General features: G+C 49.4%; 1 pseudogene; it reads left to right on the forward strand.

The window, feature by feature from the left end:
• The first annotated feature begins 1,805 nt into the window (after positions 1–1,805).
• Positions 1,806–26,544, forward strand: part of LOC142592675 (salivary peroxidase/catechol oxidase-like) — a 69,899-nt pseudogene continuing 45,160 nt past the window's right edge.

Raw genomic sequence — 26,544 nt, forward strand, 5'->3', positions numbered from 1 at the left:
ACTAATTACGATTATTGTATTTCTAATACCACAGATGATATGATGCCGTTGTTCGCGAAGTTGACTTTTATGTTTGTAATTAACCCCCCTACGATAATGCCCAACTCGGGCGCTGTAGGTATTTGTAATAAATAAATTTAAAAAAAACCTTGCGAACATGCGCAAAGCACTTGGAAGAGAACAACCCAAATGTGAAAAAGTTTATCCACCGTTCCCTGTTGTTTTGCAAAGGCATAGGAGGACCGTTTCGCGAGCAATGAAAATTATTAATAGCCGCACGTCCCCTTCTCATCACGTCCTGTTCCCATTCAGACCGGAGCTGAAACGATCCAAAGGAATATATCAGTTAGGGAATGTCACAGTAATGACGCCTGTGCGTTTCCCGTCGGGAATGTGCTAAAACTAGGCGCGGATTGGCGCATTGAAATGTGCATCCGGCTACGCAGAAAGTTTACTGGAGGACAAGTGAAGAAGAGCGCGCAGCGCGCGGTGTTTTCTCACTCAACTGTAGAAGGCAACGCCGACGCGCAAACACTAAGGCCAGCTTTGAAAATATTTGCCCAAATGACGCCAACATGCATGATTCGCACGAAAAAAAAAAAGAACAATGCGTGCGGGTAAGCCTGCGCAAGACACCCGCTGGCCTCCAAGGTGCGTGTTGTACGGTTAGTCGATCAGCCGTTAGATCGTAACAGCGCTTCAATGTGAAAAAGAGTATATACACGTGATTGAAAACTACGTCGGTACGTCCTTCCCTTGGAGAAAGAGCGACTCTACTGCCGCCTACGATGTATCTCGTACGACGGTTGACTGGACCACGACAGCTTCTACAATGTCTCATATGGCAATCCTGAAGGCAACACCCTCCAAGTGTATGACCGGCAGACGACGTTCATCTATGAGCAGTACATAGAGAAATTCTTGATGGGAAACTGAAACTTTGGTTACTTGGTACAGGTTCATCATGGTGTCCTAGCTGCCAAACAAGGAAAAGAGATGCGCTACTCTGAAACTGAGACTGAAAGACTATCAAACTGAAAGCGAAAGTGCTTCCGAACGACTAATGAATGTTCAGTTGTAAGCAGTGCCGTTATGAGCGGTGCCGCTTGTTCTTACTTGGCGACCAAGACTCCACGAAGAAACTCTTGATCTTAATCCATAAACTCTTGACATAGACTCCCGCAGCCGCGGTGAAGAGAGAACCGAAAGACAAGGATGTCATAATTTATGCGTAACGTATGCGCATTCCGGGCACGTGACTTCCGCAAACCATGCGAAGCGGAGAACGACGTTGTCAAAAAAGGACACTGGGTGTCGTCGGTCCGCACGCATTCGCTTCCTGGCGCGTGCTTGCATCCTCGCGTATGCAAGCGGCTGTACGGGCACCGTTACGCGTGGAAGCTGGCGCGCATACGTCTCGACCAGACGGAGCGACTCCTCTCCCCGGATCGCGTAATAGTGGTCGCCCTCGCGCTGTGCGAGCGAGGGAGACCGCGTTTCCGACAAGGGCGGCACGGAGAGGGGGCGACGAAGGATTAAGGAGACCACGTCGTCGGCCACGACGAGGAGGACGTCCTCTGAGCGCGCGTCCACGCCAGCGGTCGATGACGTCCGCGGTGATGGCCACCACCACCACCGCGAGGGGGTTATAGTTACGCGGTGGCGGAGGGGTCCCCCTCTCGCGTCCAGCGGCGCGCGTGCTCTTGAAAGCCAGCGTCGAAGGCCAGGGTCAAGGCTGGCAGCACAAGTACCGCTGCGCATCCTCCGGCTCGCCAGCCGTGCCAGTCTGCTCCGCCGACCGTCGCTGATCCGCCGCTCCTCCGCCAAGCTCCCGCGTCGTGCGCGCTCTCTCGCTGCCATGAACAAGTGAGTGTGGAACACTGCTTGCCTCCGTGTGCCTGTGAGTCGTGTGTGCGCGCCCGTGCCCCTGGACGCCGCTGGACACGATAGCCACTCGGGATTCTTCTTTTCACGACCAGTGGCTTCCATTTCTTTCATTCTTCCTTTCTCGTCTTTTTCGGTTTGGAACATCGCTTTTCTTTTTCTCTAAAATATGAGTCCGTTCGCGCATAGCAACCTTCCGCGCCTTTTATGTTCGAGACCGCGGCGAACGGTTGGCCCGGCGCTAAAGAAACTTTAGCACGGTGTTCCCGGTGTGATCAGTCGTGTGATTTATAGAGAACCCTATGGAATCGATATCGAAAGCGTGCGGTCACGACCGACAGACCTCGAGGTTGAATTGACACCGAATTGAGGGACGGGAAATATACGTCCCTAGAACTCAAAAGCAGCCACTTTACTTTCTTTCTTTCTTTTTCCTGACCCTAAATGAATACTTCCGGCTATATGTCCGTTCACTTCGGCAGCGTATGTGAAAACGAATGCCGTATCATGTCGAATGTCGTTAAAATGAGATTAACGAAGTTATGAAGAGCCTCTAATGTCTTTTCCCGCCTTCAACTACGAACGTTTTACCGGCTTCTTTATCGGCGCGTTTATCGCACTCGTTCGCTCTCAATAACCCGGTCGAAGACGACGGCGTAGCGCTGTGACCGCTTAGACCTAGAAGCATCGATAGCACCCCGTCAGGTCAGGATGGGTCAGGTGAGACCGTGCATCTTGATGGCCGTGGTGACCCGCCGCGTTATATACGCACTTTTCTCTTTTTGGGCACTGGTTCTCGAGCTATATATATAACCACTTCGCCATAAGGAAGCACTCTTAACGGTCTCTACGCGAACGGGTTAAACGTGGGCCGTCCTGCCGGGAAGGTATGCAGTAAAACGACGTTACGTTTAAAAGCCGAACGGGTGGGTTTGTACATATAGAAGGCCTCGCACAGCATTCCCTGCGTCCAGCACCAAATTTATTAGGAGATTTGGAGTTAAGAAACTGAGAACACGTCCGAAACTTCCGTTACGCCTGATTTTTGTTCTGTGACCTTCATTCTTTCTTACTTTTTTTTTTCTTTTGCGACGTTGCTCTCCGTGCCATCTTGTCTAAGCAGAGACCGGAATGGCTTGCCCTAGGCTTCACAAAATCCAAAGAGACGCCGAAGTCGTTAACGAGGAAAGAAAGGGAGACGGCCGGAAAGTTAGGCGAAAAATGTTGGAGGATGTTTAAGCTTCGCCTTTAAGAGTGGAACGCGATAGCATTCAAAGATCCCTGACTGCTTCCCACGCTTCCCGGCAACTGCAGCTTGTGTAACCATAATGCTTGCCTGGACACGATGGTGGCGAACGCTAAGCACGAAGGCGAGCGGGCGAGCTTTCTGGTAGAAACGCGGCCTCTTACGTGGGCCGCGGATGCGCGGAGGCGAGCGCCATCTGGATGGTGTTGCGACGTAGCGAGTCCAGCGCGCCGCTTTATGAATGGTAGGAACGCAGGACAAGGAGTTAAGTTTCCGCGTAAGATAATTATTTTTTCTGGTATATTCAAATTGCAGTCCGACGCTACCACGTCCGTAGGTTGTGTTTATGTTGTACCTCGCGATTTTTCTGGCGCATCTCACTTTGGATATTCAGTTAGTTCAGTAACGCCTCTGCGCCACGCAGAAGGCCTGCGTGGTGGTGGTTCGGGATGAGTTTTCGCTAAACGACGTCCGATGCAAGACGCCAACACCGGATTTTATGCAACGAAAAGCTTCATTAAGCCATGCGACAAGGAAAAAAGGTACAATCGCGACAAACCGCGACGATTGCGTGAGCAGGGTAGCGATCGGGAGACGCGGTCAACCCGAAGGCAGCCGCGAAGACGTCGCCACGCACCCCGTCCAAGAAGTGGTAGTCGCTAGAATGGATGGAAGGACACGTTTAAGGACGCTGAAAGACATAGGCACAGTTTGAAAGGAGAATACGGAGGAGCCAGTGGAAACTGTGAAAGAAGTTCGCCTCCTGTCCAACTTTCTTTTGTCATGTTTGATGTCCCATATGGCAGCACACGGATGACGAGAGACATCGTAGTTGGAGGCCCTAGATTAATTTCGACCATCCAGGGTTGTTTCATACACGACCAAAGCGCGGTACACTTACATTCCAGCCGCACCCCCCCCCCTCCCGCCCCCAGTAGCGGTCGCCGCGGCCAGGAGACGAACCGGGGACATCGCGCATGGCAGCAGCTCTCGATAACCACTTAGTTAGCGCGGTGATTTAGAATATGTGACTGAGCCCCAGGGACTGACTTTGGGAAAAGAGGTGGCTACGCTAGACTTGCCAGAGACTCATCTTACCGTTAGACAGACTACGGAGCGTGGCAGGACAGATTTCGTCGTACGTTGGCACTAAGGTTTGCAGGTTTCCATATGAAAAAGCAGGATTTCATACCGCTATGTTGCTATTACCTGGTCATGAAGAAACCAGCGTTGGCGAGGAAGAGCAACGGCAGCTTGGAGACGCAACTCAAGTATGCTTACGTCGTCCGGTAGGGAGGTCAAGGAAATGACACGACGGTTTGAACAATAACAGGCGCGCGGCTGTATAAACATATACGTTAGCGCGATGCGTCTAGTCAAGCTCTGTTCATGGCCAAGTACTTTTCGAGGCGCTATCGGCGTCAGAGGAAGCGCAAACAGCGGATCACGATTGACAGGCATGTACATCCGGTTTACCGCACTGCGAGGTGATGCTTCTCCTTGTCGTTTCTGTTCTGGTTCTCTTTTATTTTAAAGCGAGAAAAGATTAATCAAAGAACACAGAAGCTAAAATACCGCAGTCTAGTGGCGAGTATTATAGCACATTACGGCGAAACCGTACCTGCTATCGGCGCCAAATGAAACTCGAACAGCGGTACGCGTAGTACGCGGTTCGCGCCATCATCATTACTGCGCCAGTATCCTTTCTCGCTTCCAAATAAAAGAGACCCAGAACAGAAACAGAAAATGCACGCAGAAACTCCTCTGGGAGTTGTCTAAGTATGCGTAAGCATTGTGCCCCTTGCTCACCTCCACAGTAGCCAGCCCAGTGTCATTATCAATATTACGAAACTCGACCCGACCAGTGTAAACGACAGCGCGGCGGCGGCATGAACTGCTGCGGACGGCAGCGCAAGGTGAACTAATGACGCAAGCGAACCACTGCAGGTGGCAGCGCCAGATTCGCTGATCACGTTTTGATCATTATAAGCCGTTATCGCTCTTTAGTGCCTTATCCATCCACGTCGAACTATTATCGACCGTGACCAACCGTACTCCGGCGGCAGCGGCAACGTATTTCGCGGCCGCGCGGCCCCCTGTCTTCAAAGCGATCTGCGATGGGCACACAGAGTGGCGAGAGCTGATAGCTTCGTGCGCGCTGTGTTCTCTCCTCTTAGTTCGCGGTGAAGTGATAGGCAGCACGAAGGGCAATTCACTCACTGCTTCGGACACATCATGAAAGCGATCGTCTTACGTACGGACAGAGGGACGAACGGACGGACGGGCGTTTTTCCTCGACAGGCACAGAAATGCTTACGCATTTAAAGATACCGCAGTATAGAGGCAGCACCATCGCACTGTGCGCTCAAACCGGACGTGCGAGCCTGTTTATAGTGCGGACCACGCACACTATACCTTGTTATGCTTCAGCCACGCGCGCCGTTGTTCGCGCTTAATATGATGCCGATAGTAAGCACGTCCTCCCACTTTCTAGCACGCCTGTGCCCATTCAGGTGCAGAGGCTTGACACACGTGCATCAAGAGATTTGGTGACACGAAATCGCAGCATGTGCTACTGAAAACTGTTTCGTCCGCTCGCTACGCATTGTTACGGCGCTGCTGTTGGCAGGCGAAGTTACGGCACTGGTTGCCCATAGCGTAAGGCTTCAGAAAATTTTCGACTGAATGTAACGTATCTGGACACTGGCTTTGCTGAGCCCGGCAACCCACGGGAATTCGGCTGGTATTCGAAACCGAACAATGCTGAACGTCCTCTGCGGTCACAACCACGCGCTCTAAACCTCCGCATAGGGAGCACGCTGAAACACGGCGACGGGCGCACACGTTTTGCATGTCGGTCGTGCTGTCGCGATCGTCCACTTCCTCCAGGCATGCTAAGGACCTGTGTGGCTGTAGCCATGCAAAGCGTGTGTGTACGGTGTCGTTAACGAACGCGCACATGCGAAGCATCGAACTGCTCTGTCAGGCTCGGACAATCATCGCTGTTCTCGCGCAGTTTCGGTCCGGTGTCGACGAGACCAATTTTACGTGGCGAGACAATCCGCGCATTTGTGATGGGCTGTACGCGTCGTGACGTGAAAGTTATTGTGGGACACGTTTGTTTTACGTGATGCATAAGGTAGTGAAGAAATTCATTCATTCATTTTGTTTTGGGTGAAGAGCCCAGTCGTCACGGACAGCGTGATGAACACGGGGACGCCCGCATCGATTAATCAACTTTATTTGTTACAAAAACAAATCCGGTGCAGTTAGCGTACCAACAGAGGGCTGGCACCACCCGCGCCGAAGATACGTCGTAAACGCGTGCAACGTAGTCATAGCCATTGCGTACTACAGGATTGCGCACCGATATTTCTCTCTGCACGGTATATTTATTGCGCGCACAAAGTCAACCGACCGCAACAACAGAGCGACGCGCCGCGCACAGTGTCGCGTATGCTCGGTGCACCGCTGGAGCTAAAATGGCGCGCGCGACATCATCACCCCGGACCGGTGGTTGCGAGAGCGGAGATTTGCCGGCGAGGGAGTGAGTGATCCCCCCGCGCGCAGCAGCGTTTTGCTTCGCGTAAACGCGGACGCTTCGCGCGAGGACTGATGTGCCGCACAGCGTCGTTGCGACACTTTCCCTCGGCCTGGTGCTCCTCGAAGGCCCCGCGTCACACTCTCCACCCACCCCCTCCTCCTCTCCCGTTCCCGACGCCATAAATCTCCCCCTGCCGCGTGACCGCTTTGCTAGAATCGTGGTCATAAAACCTCCATCCTGCATACCTTCATCGCACCGCTTCGTGTACGCTCTCTCTTCTCCGCTTTCTGGTCTCTTTTTATCTTTATTTTTACCTTTGTACGTCTGCTGTCGATTTTGCCCCCTGCCAGTCGGTGGTTGATAACATTCCAGATTCAAGCGCTTGGATGTGCTGATTTTATTGTTTCTTTCTTTCTTCATCCCGTTTGAATAATTCCCGAGGAATAGAGTATGAAAAAAATATAATAATAAGCAGACGCAGCCAAATGGCACGCGGCTTTCTGATTTTTGTTTGCACCTTAAACAGCAGCGCGATATCTAAGGCAGAAAAAAATTCCCATTAAGGAAATCCTTCTCCGTTTCTTGCGTATTCACGCGAGCATTTCTTCTGTTTTTTTTTTATCATAAAGAAAAAGGATGAGAAATACTAATCCACCCGCGAGGCGGAGGCTCGTGCAAAGCTCATTTTCTCGTCCTCGACTTCTTGCTCTTCTAGCAAATCGCCCTTTTAGCTCTCCGACACGATGCTAGCGTCACCTCCTGCGTCTTACAGAATGTTGAGCCACAGTAATGGGAAAGAAGGGAGACGAAGGCTCTACTTGAGTACTTAAGGGTCGCTTCGGGGTTTCTTTCTTTTTTTCTTTTCTTTTTCTCTTAGACATAGACATTGTTACACGGTAACCCTCCCTGCAGAATGGCGCGTAAGAAACCGGATCACTGGGGCCGTTCACGTTATAAAAAAAATTATGCATACTAAACGCGGTGTTCACTGTGTAATGGTGGAGTAGATAGGGGACTTTCAATCATAGACTTTCAATACGGGGACTTTCAAATAATACTTGTGGTTAGTCAGCACCTTGCGTTGTCCATTCTTGTCTGTGGTCTTTTCAGGCTGTTCCCAAGTGTTCTCGTAATGCGCCAACAAACTCAGTTTTCGACCTTTCTCGTTTAAAAGCTGCTGCTTAGTGCCTATTTAAGCAACATGTGAGGCTAATCAGGGAGGCGATTTCACCAGCTGTCGGCGCTTCCTGATAATCCCTTTGTCGTCAGTCAAAGCCCTTGACCCACATACAGGTCCGATGGTCAACACCTTGAATCAAGAGCACGGCCACACCCTTGCGCGTACACTTCGGAGCGCACGAGATGTCGGCAAGGCGAGACTACTATCGGCGTGAAGTTAGAATAAAACGAAGTGCCGGGAAGTCAGCGCCCATGTTCGGCAGTCTCGCACATAGTCCACTCAAGGCCGCTTTCTCGAAAGACGAAAAAGACGCAATGCGGTGTTCAAGATAAGCATTATAATAAGGAGACCCGATTATTACGAAGGCAGGAGGAGGTCTGTAATAAGGCCGGCCGAGCCACCCACATCCGCGGACTTGGTTGACGGTCGAATAATGATGCAAGAAGGCCGAGAGTCGGCCAACTCTTTTGACGAAGTACACCTCGAAATAAATTCAGACCTGTTTATTACCTTCCATCATAACGTGGAAACTGTGTTTCACCGAATGCAGCTGGGATTTGCCTTCACCGAATGCAGCCCACTTAACAGCTGGCGCGCTGAACCCTCAACGTGGGCTTACGGGGTAAGAAATGAAGGCATCTCGGTGTTGTACAAATGTCCGGCGGAGGCGAGAACTGTGCGTCAAGCTTTAGAAGTGCTGGCGAGATGTCCGCTTTTCTCGGCGGATATTCTCTGGCCTTGGTCTCCTCCGGACAGTGCGAAGAAAGCGTTGTATATGTACTGTGGGGAATGTCTCTTGTTAATTTTTTTCGGAGACGTGCGACCTAGATTCTAAGCACTGGGAGCACGCCTGCATTGGAACTTAGCTAAACTTTATTTCCTTTATTTTTTGACATCGACCTAAATTTGATTTCGCTTCCTGTGACGTTCTGATTCATTTATATATTTTTGACGTGTGGAGGTCATCTCGAAGAGCCAGTCGGCGTTGGCACGATAGAAGTATACGCGCGGTTGGGACCTAGCAGATAGGCCAACGGGTTGCTGTGCTGGGGGACCGATCCCATCATAGGGCACGTAACTTTTCAAAGTACTAGCTATTCGCCAAGGCAGCAGCAGCAGCACGGTCAGGAGTGACCTGGAGGGGTCGCAAAGAATGCTTCGCAATAAAACCACGGTAAGTAACTGAGCTGCGGGCCCATTGATCCCTCAGAGCACGCAACGCAACTCGAGCTCACTTCGGAGCACTGCTACGCCCAACCGCTTTACTAAACGCTCTGTACATCGCTGTTCCGTAGCACGTACGAGGTGCAACTTTCCGTCAGAAGTGGTGAGGTTGTAGTTTCTCGTTCTTCGTTATGTCTGCAGTGATTCGTATCTCTTCATGAGAGAAAGGAAAAAAAAATCTATGCGGAACCAAGAGACATGTAAAGTGAAGCCTCGGCGAAGCGGCTAATTAAATGCCTTACAACTAAAGGCGATGGCGAGACAATCTCGGTTAGTTTCTTTGGTGAACCCATACACAATGTTTGTCCACCGGGAAGGTCACAACTTACTCTCGCACAGCTGTTTTTTTTTTCTGTTTATTCTCTACGCAGCTCGCACGCTGTGTCGAAATGCAAACACCAAATCAGGCGCAAATGCGAGCTGTCTACACAGCAATGCCACGAGAACCAAGGCCACGCACGACGCTTGTCGAGGCAAGAATGGTGGCGAGAGGCGTTTGCACAAAGCACGGCGCACTTAACAATCAATCCGTGCCCTTCGTGTCAGAAAGGCGCTTACCCCAAACTGGGGAATTGGCCAAGGTAGGCCGCGCACCCGGTGTCACACGTCCATCGAGCAGCCCAAAAATTGGGTAGGCCAAATACAAGAAGTGCGATAAAATCTAAGAAGTCGGCTGAACGCCATGCGCCAGAGCGTTAGAGAGGCGCGTATGAGGCCACGTTACACCCGCAAGTCTTGCACCGTGATTTGTTGTTTGATTACGCGGATCGACAATTAGATTACTGACAACTAATTTGTCGATAAATATTCAATGCTACATAAGTCGGTTATTCGGCGTGAAAATTCGGCACGCAGTAACACGAGAGCCCGGGGACGAGTAGGCAAAGAAGGCTTCAATTTTTCGAAACCGATCCACGTCTCTGCGAAAGCTCCGTCGTTAGGCTTTTACATATATTTTTTACTAAAGCTCTATCCATTTGAATCCCTTTATTCTGCCTATCCGTTTGCTACTTTCTGCGCATTACGTCGAATTACGTCGAAAATTCCGTTACGACCACCTGCGATGGCTCCCCCACCCTAAATAGCGACGGAACCGATTCCTGCAGAGCCGCCCAGTTATTTTCCAGCGGCAGTGTTCGTTACAAAAGCGCGCATCGAATTCTGGAGGCGAATCACTGCACCGCAAGGACAGGGCAAGCCGCGATACGTGTTCTTTTCTCTTCTCCTTCTTTTTTTTTTGTTTTTCTTTTTCTGTACCAGATCTACAATCCGGGCTGGATCCGCTTCTACATTGAGCTTTACGGGGCGCGGCGGGCATACTGATGACGCTCTCCTATATAGCGACACCGCTACCCGAGCTACGTATACGCCGAAGGAAAAAAAAAAGTGAGGAATGCGAAGAGGAAGGTTCGTAGGAGCCGAACGCTGAGCAGGCTATTTTTGATGATGTCCGGCCCGTACACCCAACCTGGTACTGCCGACTGCTGTACTGAATTGTTTTACTGCATGTACGTCACCTGACTGACTTTTTCGTTATTGTTACCTTTGTTTTCTTTTCGGTGCAGGCGTGTTTTTCTTTTTTTTTTCATATGTATATATATTTGTTCACAGGAAAGAAAGAGTAGCAGCCAACGAGGCAAACATCTCCGAAATATCAGGTGTTAATAATAAGAAGAAAAAAAGTATCCCGCTGTATATTGTGCCGTAGCGCTTCTTGATTTGTATGGAAACGAAACAAAAAGAAAATTGCACACGCGTAATTTTTTTATTATTATTTTGGCACGTTCTGACTTCTTTTTCTTTTCTTGTTATTTTGAGTAAGAGCGGTCCTACGTCGCCTTGTAAACATTCGTTTGCATGCTGCAAACCGTCAAACAAGCGCCCGGTGAAAATTTAGAGATGATTGCGAGAGTAACGGGAAGCTGGAAAGAAAAAAAGATAATTTTGTTCGGCTTGGTTCCATTTACTTTTCTTTCTTTCTTTAATGGCGCGGGAAGAGTATGGAGGATAAAGGCCAATAATCGGATTGAATTCGGTCCATATCTGGAAATCAAAGGAATAATTCGGGCAAAATATTGAAGGAGACGGTATCTAACGTAAAGCACTAAGCATTTAGCGGAGAATTCAATTCGAAACAAGTTCCCCCAACAGGAACACACTTTGGGCGACTTGGGGCTAAAAGGATTCCTCGACGGCAGAGCAAACGCCCCACTGACTGCGTTCAAGAGAGGAGGCTTCCGGAAAAAATTGACGTCATAAGTTGAAAAAGCTCAATCCGCGCCGGTGAAACCACCGTACCTAAATATTTTCCCTTAAAGATGAGAAACGGCGACGGTATAAGGGAAAGTGATGAGTCGTCTCATGCCGCCACCGCAAAACGCCAAACGGGGTATGGCGCCAGACAAGCACTGCGAAGATAAATGTTTTGAGACAAGCACGCGGCCGCGCAATCTAGTGATGAAAAGGACATCGATTCTTCATGTTTCTAGACGATTCGTCTCCATTTTGTCACCGTTCAGTTTTGATCATGCCATAGTCTTGGTTTTCACTTCTCGGCATTTCGTGGCCGTTTCGTGGCTGTCTTTTCTTTTCTTTTCTTTTTCATTTTGTGGCTGTAAACGTATAGTTCATAGCCGCGAAGGAAGTTAGCACACTAGAGTTAATGAAAAATACACACAACAAGCAACAAAAGCAAAAGCACGACGGGCGAGAGTAAAAGTAAAAGTAAAGGCACGAATGGCGAGAGTAGAGGTCAAACGACCGAAGGTTAGACCAGAGGTGATACCCTACGTTCACAAGGTGTCACACAACCTTAAAAAGGTTGCTAACCGTCATGGTATTCCTCTGGTTTTTTTCTGCGCCCATCAAGCTTTCGAAGCTGTGCTCTCGAGTTTGCTGAGAGAGCAGGCGGGGCTGCCGCACGAGGCATGAGAAGCCCTTTGTTGAGTGCTCCAGAGGGGTCGTTTATGCGATTCCCTTCTACCCTTGTGGGCAGCTCTACATTGGACAAACCGAGGGCTGCGTGAATGACCGTTTAAGGGAAGATGTGCAAAAACTACAGAAAAAGGAGGATAAGGGCGCACATTTGGTGGCTCCTGTTAGCGCGTGTGGTGGTGACGCTCGATTTTCTGCGACTACTATGCTGGGCAGGAGCGGCAACGCCTCTTCCTGGCTCGCTCTTGAGGCCTTCTTTATCGAAAAGAATAGATATAGGTGTTAAGTGAGCCTTCTATCTCATTACTAGATGCCGAATTTGACTTCTTGCGCAACCGCCTTTGATGTGCATGTGCTTGTTCCCTTCTGCTGGGCATGCGCATGCGTGACAAGGGAATATATAAGTACTATCCTCCCTTCCATTAAACAGTTGTGAGTAACGCTTGTCCTTGTCCACCTTTCGTGTTTCCGTGTTTTTATCGCGCTAAGTTACTACTTCAATTATGGACGACCAACTAGCCCAACAATCAACTCTTCTACGTCCATAGATGTTCAGAAATTTATTCTTCATTATAAATGGTTACAAGGCTGGCAGTACCTCTAAAATAAAATAAAATAAATAAATCCATCCATTTCTTGGCCAATCCCCCATCATACTTTATAGGAAATAAGCTGTGCTTGAGAAGGTTCCTTCTCCCTAGTGTGTTTGTGTCATATTTAAATGCATGTCATCATTGTCACATCATCATCATCATCATCATCATCATGGCAGTACTTGGAATCGTATAAGGGAGTTCAATTCCGAAGCACTCGGTGGTTTTCTTTTTTATGTGTTTCTTTTTTTGACGGGTTGTTTGCGTTGGTCGTTACATTGAGTGATTGAGAGAACAACTTTATTTAGCGAAAAAACCCCGGCCCGGGTGATTCGCAGAATTTAGCGTCTTAAATGTAACACCGGGGTTACGAGAGACGTCGCAGTTGAGGCTGAGAGTTAGCTTCGACAGCATGGAATTCTTTAACGTTCGCCTCAGTCCAAGCACAGTCGAGTGCCTCTACAGCGAACGCATCTAAAACGAAACGACTTGTATAACGAAGAAATTATTCTTCCCGGTTCCATTGTGCGCTGTGCGCTGCACGACCTTTACAACAAAGTGACCTGTATAACGAATGATTTTGGAGGCTCCGAGCACTTCGCTATAAAGGCGTTCGACATTACACCAGCGTTCACGCATGCCGCCTCCACGGAAATGCAACAGCCGCAGCCAGGTACGAACTCCATACCTCATGCTCGGCGACTCAACGCCATAGCCACCGGGCCACCGCTACTGGTTTCTTGCTACGGCGTTTCACTACACGCATCTCGATGCCGTGGTAACCAGACGCGCAGCTCAGTGCCAGGTGATGAAACAGCATGCACTGTTAAAAGTGGGCACCGACTTTTCGCTTCGGTGACCTTCGATTAGTATTTTCCAAGCAGTCTTTAAGCAGTATAACAGGATAAAACGTATAAACGTGGAGCAGCATAAACAGTATACATAAAAGTATAAACAGTATAGACGTGGAATAGACAGTGTCCGCTTCCGTGGTTCACTGTAACGTAACCACAATATTTACAAGACGCACGCACACTTCTTTTTTCTTCCGTTGAGATCGCTCGCACACGTCCTACGACGTCGCAGCCGAGCGTCGGTGCCCATTCGAGATCGTTTTTACTAAGACGATACTGGCGACACGACGGTGACGATGTCGAACTGGTGAACTGAGCATTCGAATACCGAACGGTGCTGCATTCGATTCGCCGTTCGAAAGGTTCGAATGTTCGCCACACCCCTCTCGGTTCTCCGAGAAGCGAGGGGACTCGTCGGCGCTAAAGCGACGCGGCGCGTGCGATACCCGCACGGGGCAGTGCGAGCTATACTGGCATCCGCGTGTGCTCTGGATCTCTCACCAGCGCGGCCGCAGCATACTGATGCCAAAATATTCTGCGGAACGTCCGCTATGACCAACCTGCGCTATATGCAGTAGACGCCGGAGAAGAAAGGAGAACAAAGAAAGAAGGAAAGGGAGAATAAAACGAGGAATGCGTAGAGAAAGTGGCGAGCATACAAATACCGAGCAGGTCGCGTGTTCTTTCTGCCTTTGCACTGAGCTCTGTTTCTATGTTATGTGAAGTCGCCCTAACAGTGCTGAGTTCTGCTCTCTCTCTCTCTCTCTCTCTCTTTTATCTCTCGCTTTATGTCTTTTCTTTCTTGTGCCCATCGCTCCTGAGTATACGTTTAGTAGACCACCCTCGCGAACGAAAGACTGAGAGCCATAAACGTGGCGTGGCGGGCGGAAAGTTCCTTCGTCGCTCTGTGGCACGCGTTTCAACGGCGGAATGATGAGGAGGGGGCGAAGCATTACAGTGGAAAGAGTAAATTTGAAGCCCCAGCATCCTGGTGCCGGTAACGTGCGCGTCCGCCCGCGCTGCCGCGCCGCACCAAGCGGCGCCTCTCGCCGCAATTTACTCTGGGGCAATTTTTTTCTATACGCATCCCGCGAAATGGCCGTCGCCGTTAGCCGCTCGTCTGATTGCGGCGACGCATACCGTTCGGTGGCGTTCCTCGCAACCGGCTAACTCGTCGCCGGTGTCACGTGTTCCGCGTGCGGCGTGTCCCGCGTAAGTGACGACAACGGTCAGCTCCGTGATTAGCGTAAATACATGGACAGATGATTCGCGCGCGTGTTAAGAGACGGGGTGAGCGGGGAGAGGGGGGGGGGTATAATAGGGAGAAGCCAATTACGGCTTCTTCGTGCGAGCCAACCGATCGATGCCATGTGGCAGTGTTTCCCCACGAATTATGTGGAGATTGGTTGCGATGATGCGGCAGATTTATTGCGCGAGTGTGCGGTGCAAACTAGGCGACGAGAGAGAGCCACTTACAAGTGCCGAGAACCACGCCCACGCCAACAGCGAACGGGTGGCAAGCTTTTCACGAGTAATCGTCGTGAACGCCTACGCTAACGATGCATTCTGTAAACGGTATGATTTAATTTACATACACCTACACTGTGGCATACATATATATATATATATATATGTGTGTGTGTGTGTGTGTGTGTGTGTGTGTGTGTGTGTGTGTGTGTGTGTGTGTGTGTGTGTGTGTGTGTGTGTGTGTGTGTGTGTGTGTGTGTGTGTGTGTGTGTGTGTGTGTGTGTGTGTGTGTGTGTGTGTGTGTGTGTGTGTGTGTGTGCAACCGGCTGTATTTACCTGGAATAATGCTGATTTCCAAATTTCCACTTCAGTTAGACTTTAATTTTCCGTCTTGCTGATGATCCAGATAGGCTGCCCATCGTCTCAGTTTGCAGATCAACTGGCTGATTGTGCGAAGCAGGACACACGAAGAAAAAAATACTCGTCTGAAAAGCTTGAGAAAACCATTTCAGCGTTGGCATACACGGACAAGGGGAACACACAGACAAGAATGTGCGCAGCTTACTATCCCTGTATACCATCGCTGTAATGATCTTTTTCTAAGTACACGCGAGGACAAAAGTAATCGGAACACGGGAACTGTAGCCGAACTGGGAACTGTAGCCTCAAGGGGAACCGAAAAATTGAATTACGCATGCGCTGCGCGCATGCGTGATTGCGTAACTATAAACGTTAAAAATCCCTAATCATAAATCATAAATGCGTAATCATAAATGTTCCATTCTAATACCACCTAGCAGCCTCAAGGCTACTAGATGCTTGAGCATTGTGCCATAGCTCCTGCGTTCCAGTTACCGCGCCTGCACTTCCGCCAACACGCCCAACACACAACTGTCAATCCAAAGCGGTAAACAGCAGAAAACTCGTCACCTGCACCTAGTTGTTCCGTGGAGTTTAGAAACAATTCCTTCCACAGCAAAAATAATTTGCTTACAACGACGAGGTGTAAGAAAATGCCGTGCCTGCTTCGGCCCACGCTCGCGTACATCGGAGACACGCAGAGAGCACTTCGCGAGCGCGTCTTTCGCAATGCCAGTCACGTATGCAATTAGGCCCATTCGAGTCACCTGCACTTTCTCAGCTGCAGTGCACGAGGTGCTGCACTTTGCTTTTCGTTTCGCCAGTTCAACGTGGAGGCGTCCGCACGTCACCGTTCGTTTCGCTCAGTGCAGACTTGGTGCAGGACAGCTTCACAGCATTCCGTGCACTCGTATCAGAAAGGTAATTCAGCGTTCGTGCAGCATGCGCCGTGCCGTTTCTGGCGGGCAATTAGTTGGCGGGAAAGTGATTCACAATATGCGAGGCAATCGAACGGACCCGTTAAAGTGGCGACCCCGCCACCTGAGAACAAAAAAAAAAGGAATAGGTCTAAGAAAAAAAAAACGCGGTCGATCACGTGAGTGAGCGGCATGCAAGCAGACACCCCGGATGGAATCGCAAAAACGGTGTAAGTGACATGTGCTGACGCGCCAACAGCCGTAGTACAAAAAAGGAAGAACCTTGATTAGATAAGCGTTAAGTAATCTTACTCAACCTATCTAATAATGTACTGTATTAAGCTGTTATTCTTTGCGATAAAATATACAGCTATTTATCCAGGCCACGGTGGCCGCAGTCCGATGGAGTGGGAATGCAAAAAATAGTCGTGAAATGTGAATTAGCTGCATGCTATACAAAGAACTCCAGGCAGTCGAAGTTGTTCCAGAGCCCCTCTATACGGCGTTCCTCGTATTAGATTGTTGTTTTAACACGTAAATCTCCAGAATTCAGTTCAATTTAATCTTCTGCTGCTGACACATGTCTTCCCGTGTTTAGAATATTTGCTCTGGCGTGTTTTTGTCCTCAAGCAGCCGACCAGCCAGCTCAAGCATCGAAAGATAAGGCACTGCCTTTCGCGTTACCATGCAAGCTTTCTTTCGTGATTTCTTTTTTTCCATCCTTGCGAAACTCCGCGGACACAATTTTTTTGCATCGTTTCTATTCACTGTACCGTCTCTGTTCCTCTAGATTCCTTTTCGATTACTTTTGCTTACTTGTAATTGAAGTTACCCTTCTTAAGAGCGAAAATTATCGAAGTGGCGTCTGTCAACCAATTAGCGTCGGTTATCGCGCAGCCATGGAGGCATTGCGTAATCAAGAGTGCAGGAGGCATACGTGGATACCGTGGGAAATTTCTACAATGATTCCACAAATGCTTCGGTTCTCCACAAGAAAAATAGACAAGTATCTACGAAGAAAGGGGTCAAGCAAGGAGACGCAATCTCTCCAACGCTATTCAGTGCATGCTTGGAAGAAATATTCAGGCTATTAAACTGGGAGGGCTTGGGGGTGAAAATAAACGGCGAATATCTCAGCAACCTTCGGTCTGCAGATGACATTGTCCTGATCAGCAACACTGGGGACTAAATACAACGAATGATTGAGAACCATAATAGAGAGAGTATTAGAGTGGGGTTGAAAATTCATACGCTGAAGACAAATGTAATGTTCAATAGCCTGGCAAGGGAACAAGAGTTCAGGATCGCCAGTCAGCTTCTAGGGTGTTTGTACGCTTATCTAGGTGAATCGTTTGATCGTTGCGCACCGTGAGGAGGAAGTTTACAGAAGAATAAAAATGTGTTGTAGTGGACACGGCAGGAAATACCAAATCCTGACTGGACGATTACCACTGTCGTTGAAAATACAATCATTCCATTCTACCGGTGCTAACATATGGGGCACAAACTTGGAAGTTAACAAAGAAGCTCGAGAACAATTTAAGGACCGCACAAAGAGCGATGGACAGAAAAATGTCAGGCGTAACGAAAAAATACGGAAGGGAGCAGTTTGGGTCAGCGAGCAAACGCAGATAGCCGATATTCTAGTTGACATTAAGAGAACGAAATGAGATTAAAGAAAAGATAAAAGATTAAAGAAAAAAAGTTGTCTACAGAGCGGCACATACCTGTTTCCACACATCTAGTGCCGCATTTCTGTGACCTAAGTCGTCGTCAAAGAGGTTCGTTGAAAAGTGGTGCATGCGTGCACAGAGCCATATACCCAGCGATACAAGGTGGTCCGACGGTTGGTTTCGAACGCTGCTCCCTCAGCACAGCAGCCCGACGCGCTACCCATTCGACCATGGGTTACCCAACTACCCAAGTTAAACTATTATAGACATGGATAGAGAGACAGTCAGCCCCCGAAAAGCGAGTGAATTATTTTAAGAATGCTAATCGCATGAATAGTCTTCATGCTTAGCAACTCGAGGCACGCAACTCCGGCTTAACAGATGGCGAGCACATGCAAGTCAGCCTAAAACCCCTCTATCTTTCAAAAGTAATGCCATTTCTAGATCTTTCCGCTACTCCTCTCCCCCGGCGTTTCCTCCTCGCCGCCTCCTGTCGCCCCAGCCTCCTCCACTCCCCCATTGGCCAGTCCGTATCACGTGGAGGCATGCGTAGCGCTTTTGTATATTTTTTTTCCAGCGTACTCCGATCGCCATATTTGTAACAGCGCGTCGAAAGTGCTGTACGCGCAAGCGGTTTGATCGAGTGCATTAGCGTACCAGATCAAGTGTGTTAGGGACGAAAACTTCATTGTGATGCCGTGCTGATGCGCCTTCAGTTGCCACAACCGTCAAGGCGAGGGCAAAATGTTTTTTTCTGTTTATCATCCGACGAGGGCAACGTACAAAGAAGAAAAGTGTGTATGCATATGATCGCGCGGGCTAACTTCAAGGAGGTTGAAAAAAAGAAACGCACGGCGTTGTGAAGTGCCACGGTCCTTCATTGCCTTTTCTTTTGAACCTAATTTACGCCTGCTTCTTCAAAAAAGTGTTTGCGTATGTGTCCATGCTGTGCGCGGTATTTAGCTTGACTTTTTAAAGTCGACTTTTTTCGAATGTGCTCGCTTTGTTTCATAAGAGTTTTGTTTTGCGGCGAAAGTGTTAGCACCTCCGGCTGGCCTGACATAAAAGCGATTTTATACACGCCACGTTTTAAGCTCCAACAGAAGTTAGCAAATTCCTGACGCTTTTGCAACGCTCGCTAAGGCTTACGAATGCAGTCGTTTAGCTACAATGTACGCCCGCATGTATTGATTGGGTTTGTGGTGTTCAACATTTTTAATGTCCCGAAGCGACTAAGACTATGAGGGAGGTCTTTGTGGATGGCGTCGGATAACTTAATTTAGGTCAGCTGGGTGTTTTTAATGCGCTTTTTATCGTCCGGTACACGGGACCCTTGAATTTCGCCTCTACCACGGCTGCTGCCGGATGCGTCCTCGGAATCGGAGGGATGAGCAGCGGCTACTTGCACGTTTTGCGTGCGGGATTATTATAGCAGAGAAAGGCCGCAAAGGACCACATGCCCCCAGATAAGGATTAACATTTTTACTGCTTTACATTGACATTTTTATGTCTCCGACTAAGTAAATGAATATCGCATGCGTCATATGCACTGTGTGTTGCCTTGGATCTCTAATTTCTCTATACATTCGCTGTTTCTGATTATGGGGTGTGGACGAAATTTCCGTCCTTGAGCCCCTTTATTAAACCCATGTGAGGATTGTGTAGTCATACAAACCTCTTGTCTCTCTCTGTTTCTACTGGTTCGAAGATAGTGTCCGAGTTATAGGGACACTGCTTCCCTATGAAAACTTACAACGCAAAAAAGAAACGAGCGCAGTATGCAGACATGAAATTAGCACTTTAACAAAAGCGCTGCTAGTGCTATTGGGGGCGAGGGGGGGGTGGTAATTATTTTCGGCACCTCTGACCAGTTTTGCCATCTAATTCGTCCTTGCTATCAAATTCCAACCTCTTGCACAGGAATAAAGCAAATAATTAAAAAAACTATTTCATGTGCTGCAATAATTCCAGGTACGTTGTCCCCATTATAAATGTCATCTACGGGAGCAACGTTGCTTATGGCCAACATAACCCGTGCATCAGGCACACACGTACGTAAAAGACGCAGAGCAGAAGGGGCCCAGTTTCTATAGGCATTGCTGACCCAAGACAGTTGGAGTCTTTCACTAGCACGCAGAACAAAAGTATTCCGCAGGTACGTAATTGAACCTACGAAACCACGTTCAGACACTTTCACGCAGTCAAAAATTAAAACTTTGGTGGAAACGAGGCGAAAGAACACATCGCATAAGCGCTACCACCACAAGCGCGAGTCCAGGCCCGGGTCACCCAAGGAACGTGAAAAAGCCAGCACTGCCTCTATCGTCTGCCAACTCTCAGGTCATGCGCCTAGCAGGAGGTCCTCCGATAGTGGATAGTGGTCTCCTGTCTAAATGCCTCAAGGTCAAGGTCAATGCCAGTGTCAGTCTTTCAGGCGCATACACCGGGCACACCACGAGCACATGGTGACCCTCTTGATTCACTTCCCCTTCCGTTACGCAGAGTAGCAGGCCAGATATCCCACTTTCCGGCCGACGCCTCTGCCTTTTCCATTCAATAAACTTCTTAGAAACTGTGGTAGTAACGCGCGTGTTTCAGCCCACCGCGTGCATGCGTCGTGCCTCGGCAACACCAACTCTCGACGAGCGGATGCTTTGCGCTTTAAATAATGGTTCGTTTCTCTCTTCTTGTTTTGCGTAATTCCGACATGGCATTAGTAAGGCCAGTAACTGACTGATTAAGCAAAATCTCGCCTCAAGAACGGCTCCGCAAGGCTCGAACGAAAGTGTTCCGCGGATTTCCTTCAGCAGCGCTTTAGCCGTCGTCTGCTACGGCAGTTCGGACACAGGCGGCTCCACCGTCGAGGCCGCGCAAAAGCCCCCTAAACTTCGTAAAGTAGTGCCACGCTTTGAAGAATGCCGTCTCCTCCTCACGCGCTCTGGCGGAGGCCGACGCCGCGTCGCTATTGGCCTAGTAGCATCACGTGGGCCCTCGCGCCGTGCATCAGCGCCATTTTTGCTCGAGAAGCGTCTACGGAGTGGCGAGGAGCACATGTTGGCGATGTTGCTACGCTCGAGCAGTTTAGGCGGCGCCACGGTCGAGGAGGGAGCGTGAACGGAGTGAAGGCGGAGGAGGAGAGTGTCGATATTTTACGAAGTTTAAAGGGCTTTAGGCCGCGCCGAGTGTGAAAGTAGAACGGAGGAGGAGGGAAGTGGTTGGGGCTACTTTTAAACATTGATGAGTTTGAAGTCGCCCTTGTGCGCAACATGACTCACGTACACCGTGAGACACGTCGCACGTACTGTACAACACTGCTACCTGTCCCATATATACAACGAAGCATCTCGTGCGGGACTGCACCGGTCTATAGGCTACTGGGGTATACACTCCACCGCTATAACACGTGATCGCATGAACAGTGCATTTCACCCCCGTCTCAATACAACGCTGATTGGGTCCAGCAGTCAATATGGGATTTCGCGCGTGAAGCGGAAATCCTGGCAAGGACATAATTTAATTCTTCTGCCTATTTTCCTTTCCCCTAACATTGACCAGCGTAGCATGACCTTGCATAATAATGCTCTAATGCAAATATATATATATATATATATATATATATATATATATATATATATATATATATATATATATATATGAACACTTTTGAATGTGATGAACGCGGTTTCAATCATGAATCAAGGACGTAATGCGAACGCACCTCTGTCTCATTTGCCGCTATAGTGCTACTATTTTCTTTGTCCTGTTCCATATCAGTATGCACGTGTGGGCACGTGCCTTTCGGGCACTTTTGATGGCGTATCTGTGCGAGCACTCTGCAGAGATGCGTCACGTTCTACTTAATTCATTCGCCACACTTTGGCGATATATCACTCTTTGTGCGGGGCCCTGCGTACGCGTCGCGCTCCCGTGTCGTTGTTCCCGCGTGCTTTACGTGAGCGCCGTAACTTCTACAGGGCAGTTGATCAAATAAAGTTCTATACCGGCAAGTACGCGGTGTTGTTATAGCTCTTCGCGCATTACTCATATCGGCGTCGGATATGTGCGCCGTGCAAAGAAGGGCGCGCTTCTTAAACGGCGCGCCCTCCGGCGCTCGAATCGCCCATCGTTGCAACTTGCCTACGGGGGTCACGGCTCGTGTATAGTATAACCCCGAATGTGCCTTAAGCACACAACCGCCCCAGACTCTCTTCACGGTCAGCATGTGTAGCCTAGGAAAGTGTTACAACTTATTCCACATCAATTATCCCCCCACGCGCCATTACGATGTCTCGCAATGCGTAGGAATTCATTTGCAAATTGCGGGCGGGCCGGGCCAGCGCGCCGCACAGTTGCTTTGGCGGGTAATCTTTGGCGTGTAATCCAATTAGCGCGCAATTCCGTCGGCCTGTACTTTGTTTTTTTTTGACGTTCGACAGCGAGATTTATGCTTTCTCGCCATTCGCGCAAGCTCTACCACGTGCACCCGTGCATGCGCGGTACGCTCACCATGCACCCTGAGGCGTGCGTGCGACAAGACGTGACCCACGGGCGCGTTCGATTGCGTCACGAGAGACGGAACTCGAAGACTGCGGCCTTTTGGCGGGTTCAAGGAGAAAGGCGTACAGCAGCTGCCGCAACGCGCCGAACCAGGAAGCCGCTAGCGCGCAGCGCGAGATCGAACAATTGGTCCGAGGCCGTCATTACGCGGCGCGCCGGCGAGGAGACAAGGGGGGGACGAGGAAGTTACCCAAAGCGACGTCGGGGTCTCTTGATCGTCTGTAACGGCCAACCCCCCCCCCCCCCCGCCTCCCTCCTTTTTCTGGATATTTTTGCGTCTTTCGCGATCCTCTTACGCGCTTTGGAAAAACGAGCGAGACACATTACACGCGCGCAAGATCCGGCGAACGGACGGAAAAGCGCCGGTTGCCCAACGCTCGGACCGAACGCTTCGGCGAAAAACGGGCGATCATCCGCAGTCGCGGCGGCGTTATATGAATACTCGTAGATGTTGCGTTCCTCGGCCTCCTGCACAAGGTCCCTCAGCTCCTTACTTTCTCTTCGTTTTTCGGTAATTCCTACCTTCCCTTCAGTCGTGGATTGCCCATACGATTCCGGGTTTTCTTTTTTGCTTTTTTTTCGGTGCCTCACTGCAAACGCTTTTTCTCTCTTTGCTGGTCTTTCTCTTTCTCTCTCTCTCTCTCTCTCTCTCTCTCTCTATATATATATATATATATATATATATATATATATATATATATATATATATAAGGAAGCCTTGCAGTGGCATCATTTATTCGACTCCCTTTCTGCCCTCCGCGCATTCACATTCCACGTTAGTGTAACCGTGTTGAGAGTCCTTGCTGGATGAAAGGGTGCATCGAGCCTCAATCGGAGCAGGGGCGGCTTGTCTCGGTCGGAGGGCCCACGTGACACCGTTTGTGTAACGCACGAAAGGCAACTATGTGCAACAGTCGTTTGCCCTTATTTACTCTTTCTCTTTTCTCATTTTTTTTTTTTTTTTGTTGGTTCGGCATCGATTAGCCGGCCACTCATTTCGCGACGACACCGAGAGGATTTCTAAATTCGAGACGCCCCCCGAGATGATGAGACGCCCCCCGAGATGATGACGTAACCCCGCCAGGCGAAGGGGGACCTGCACCCCCGACGCCATCAGCTGTGGATAGGTGCAAGCCAGCAGTGGAAGGTCACGATACGTGACTCTGGAACGCGCGGCGCTTTCCGGGAAAAAAAAAAAAGGACGCGGCGGTCCTTCGCCGAAAATACATATATCAGCGCGGGTTCCGAGAGAGAGAGACAGCCGTCAATTTGGCCGCCTTCCGTGTGGCCTCCCAGACACTCGCGCAATTACAGCGCGCGGTCGCCCCCGCCGGATCGGCGAAAGAAGAGGAGCCCTCGTTTTCTCTCGGGGCGACCTCGTTGCGTATGCGATGCGACGCCCCGATGGCCCTCGGGCGTCCGTCGTCGCCTGCGGCGCTGATTTGCCGTCGTCTTGCCGCGCGTGTGCATCTTGCCTCCGGTTCACGTATACGTGAAAAAGTCTCCCTCGTTCTTTTTTTTTTTTTTTGTCACACGACGAAGAAAGCAGCTTTGCTTACACGGCGACTCCCTTAGCTGCGGCCGCCTGCACGGTTCTCGTCTACAAAAAAAAAAAAAAAAATCCAGTTGCACGTTATCGCAACGTGCGTACACCTGTATCTTTCCATAATGTCCTCGTTTATCGTGCGCTAACGACGCTGTATCATAAAGCGCCTACATGCAAATGTAAAGTAATTGCAAAGCCTAATAAGGTGCCAACGAATGTCAATTTGGTGTGTGTGTTTGAGGGTACTTAAAGAGCAACCTAAACAATATATTTAATTAATTGTGACCTGCGTTTTCCATAGCGCCATCTTTTTGTTGTCTGCTTGTTATCTGCTTCTATGAGAAACTTGCAAGTGCACCCGGGATTTTGAAGTTTGTATCATCATATGTTCAGTTATCTGTTATACGATGTCAAACTGCACAGGGGTGCCGAGGCCGTCGTCACGCCTTTCAGCCTTTACCCCGGCTTTCTTCATTGTAACAAGAAGGAAAATAAACTTCATGTGTGTGTGGGTGGGTGTGTGTGTGTAGGGGGGGGGAGGCCCCGGGGTTGCACTGTAGGTTGAGGATGCACGTACGAAAAAAAAACGATGCTCGATTTCCTACGTTTTGGTCGGAGTCCACACTTATTCGGGGAATACCTGAAGCGGTAAAGCATTGTGCTAAATACGCACACGGCAAAAAAAAAAAGGAAAAGATGAGCCACGGCATGTTTGTTAGAACAGGCTTGCACATCAGCAAAAACATCAAAAACAAGGTGCTGGCGATGTGGCTCCAATGTAACCAACAGAGCAACCACACCCAGACGCTCCTTAACAATACAACGCTACAAGTTACCAGAACGATTAAGAGAATAGCCACTCATCGGGCAGGACTGCGGGAGTGGGACAGTTTGGAACTAGTAAGAAGCCTAGTCATAAGCAGAGTCATGTATAGTCTACCGCACCAATGGCTGAATCTCAATGAAGAGAAACAAGCGGAAGCAATCATTCGGAAAGCGTACAAGACAGCACTGAAACTCCCAATCAGTACGCCTACAGAGGAACTGGTTGCCTTGGGGGCGCACAATAGCTTCCAAGAACATCGGGAAGCTCAGCTCCAGGCACAAAAAGAGACTATTACAAACCCCAATGGGGGCCGAGCACTACACTCAAATACTTTGTGTATACTGAACAGCTTAAGACAGTGGCAGCAACAGCTGACGTGCAGGATGAAATCCGCAGGCAACTCAGAGTGGACCGAATACCGAAGAACATGGACCCGAACCTACACGAATGCAGGCACGTGCAGGTTACATCCAACGCACGTAGGCCACCAAGAATGACGTAGTGTACGTAGAAGCAGTCACCCAAGATCCTAAACGAGGACGCAGAGTGGCCCCGTGTCATCAACGCAAACCATCGCCAAATCACAATTGGCTCAACAAGCCAAAGCACCGTGACTGAAACTGAGGAGCTAGCTCCCGCTCTAGCAGCGGCGGAGGACTTCAGAACCGGCAAATCTCTAACAATTGTGACAGATTCACAAGACGCCTGGCGGCATTTCCTGTACGGCAGAATAAGCCACTGCGCCCACCGTGTACTCCTCGAGACGAAAGGCGGCGTAACAAACCGCACAACAAAACCACAGCCGATCCAACACAAGATGCTGCGGGTGCCGGGCCATGCAGGAATAGCGGGGAACGAGGAGGCGGACTGGGTAGCTCGAGGGTATATCCCCGCACCCGAAGAATCCACACTCGAAAGTCTACGGTCTGTTCCAAATGAATACTCGCCTTTATTGGCACACTACAGGGGAACCAGGATACGATATCCTCCCCCACATAAATCACTCACGAGGCCACTGATTGCAGACAGCTCCAGACAAATGTACCCCCGGCAGATGCGCAGCTAAATGCCCGCTGTGCGGTCAAAAGCCCACCTTGTACCGCACCACATGCGAATGCCAACTTATAACAGCAGTGCCCATAATCATAAATCCATGTGAGGAGCGATGGGAGACACTGCTGGTCAGCGACAGCTGTGAGGACTAAGCGCATTTAGAAAGATGAGAAGCACAACTTCGCGGTTATCTTTAGTTTATTTACCCAACAGTTTCAGTCGGCCTCATAATCAAATCCTGGTTTCGGCGCGTAAAACTCCAGAATTAAATTAATGATTCAATATGCATGATGCCTTTGGTCCGTCTCCAAGATAGAGAGAGAGAAGCGAAGAGGGAAAGGTAGGCAGCCGTCTGTACGAAAGTCATGCTTGTCGCTCCCTGTATTCTTTCTTTTTTTTTTTTTGTAACAAGTTGTGCTCACACGCTCGACCTTTACAGAGAAAATATATAAATCGACAGCGTGTGCTTGCAGTCTCGCTCTTGATAAAGGCCGCACCCAGTCCGAGAGGTTGAAATAAATGTTTGCTTTTCTACGTGTGCCAGCACTTTTTACTATAGAACTACAGGCCTTCCTATATGTAGATGTATGTAAGGGAAACAAGAAGGAAAACAGAGGGGCCCGGTTTTTGTTAGCCACAGCAATCATAAGAAGGCAACAAATAATGATGTCAAGCGATGTATAGAG

This window comes from Dermacentor variabilis, chromosome 9 (assembly GCF_050947875.1).
Source record: "Dermacentor variabilis isolate Ectoservices chromosome 9, ASM5094787v1, whole genome shotgun sequence".
NCBI lineage: Eukaryota > Metazoa > Arthropoda > Arachnida > Ixodida > Ixodidae > Dermacentor > Dermacentor variabilis.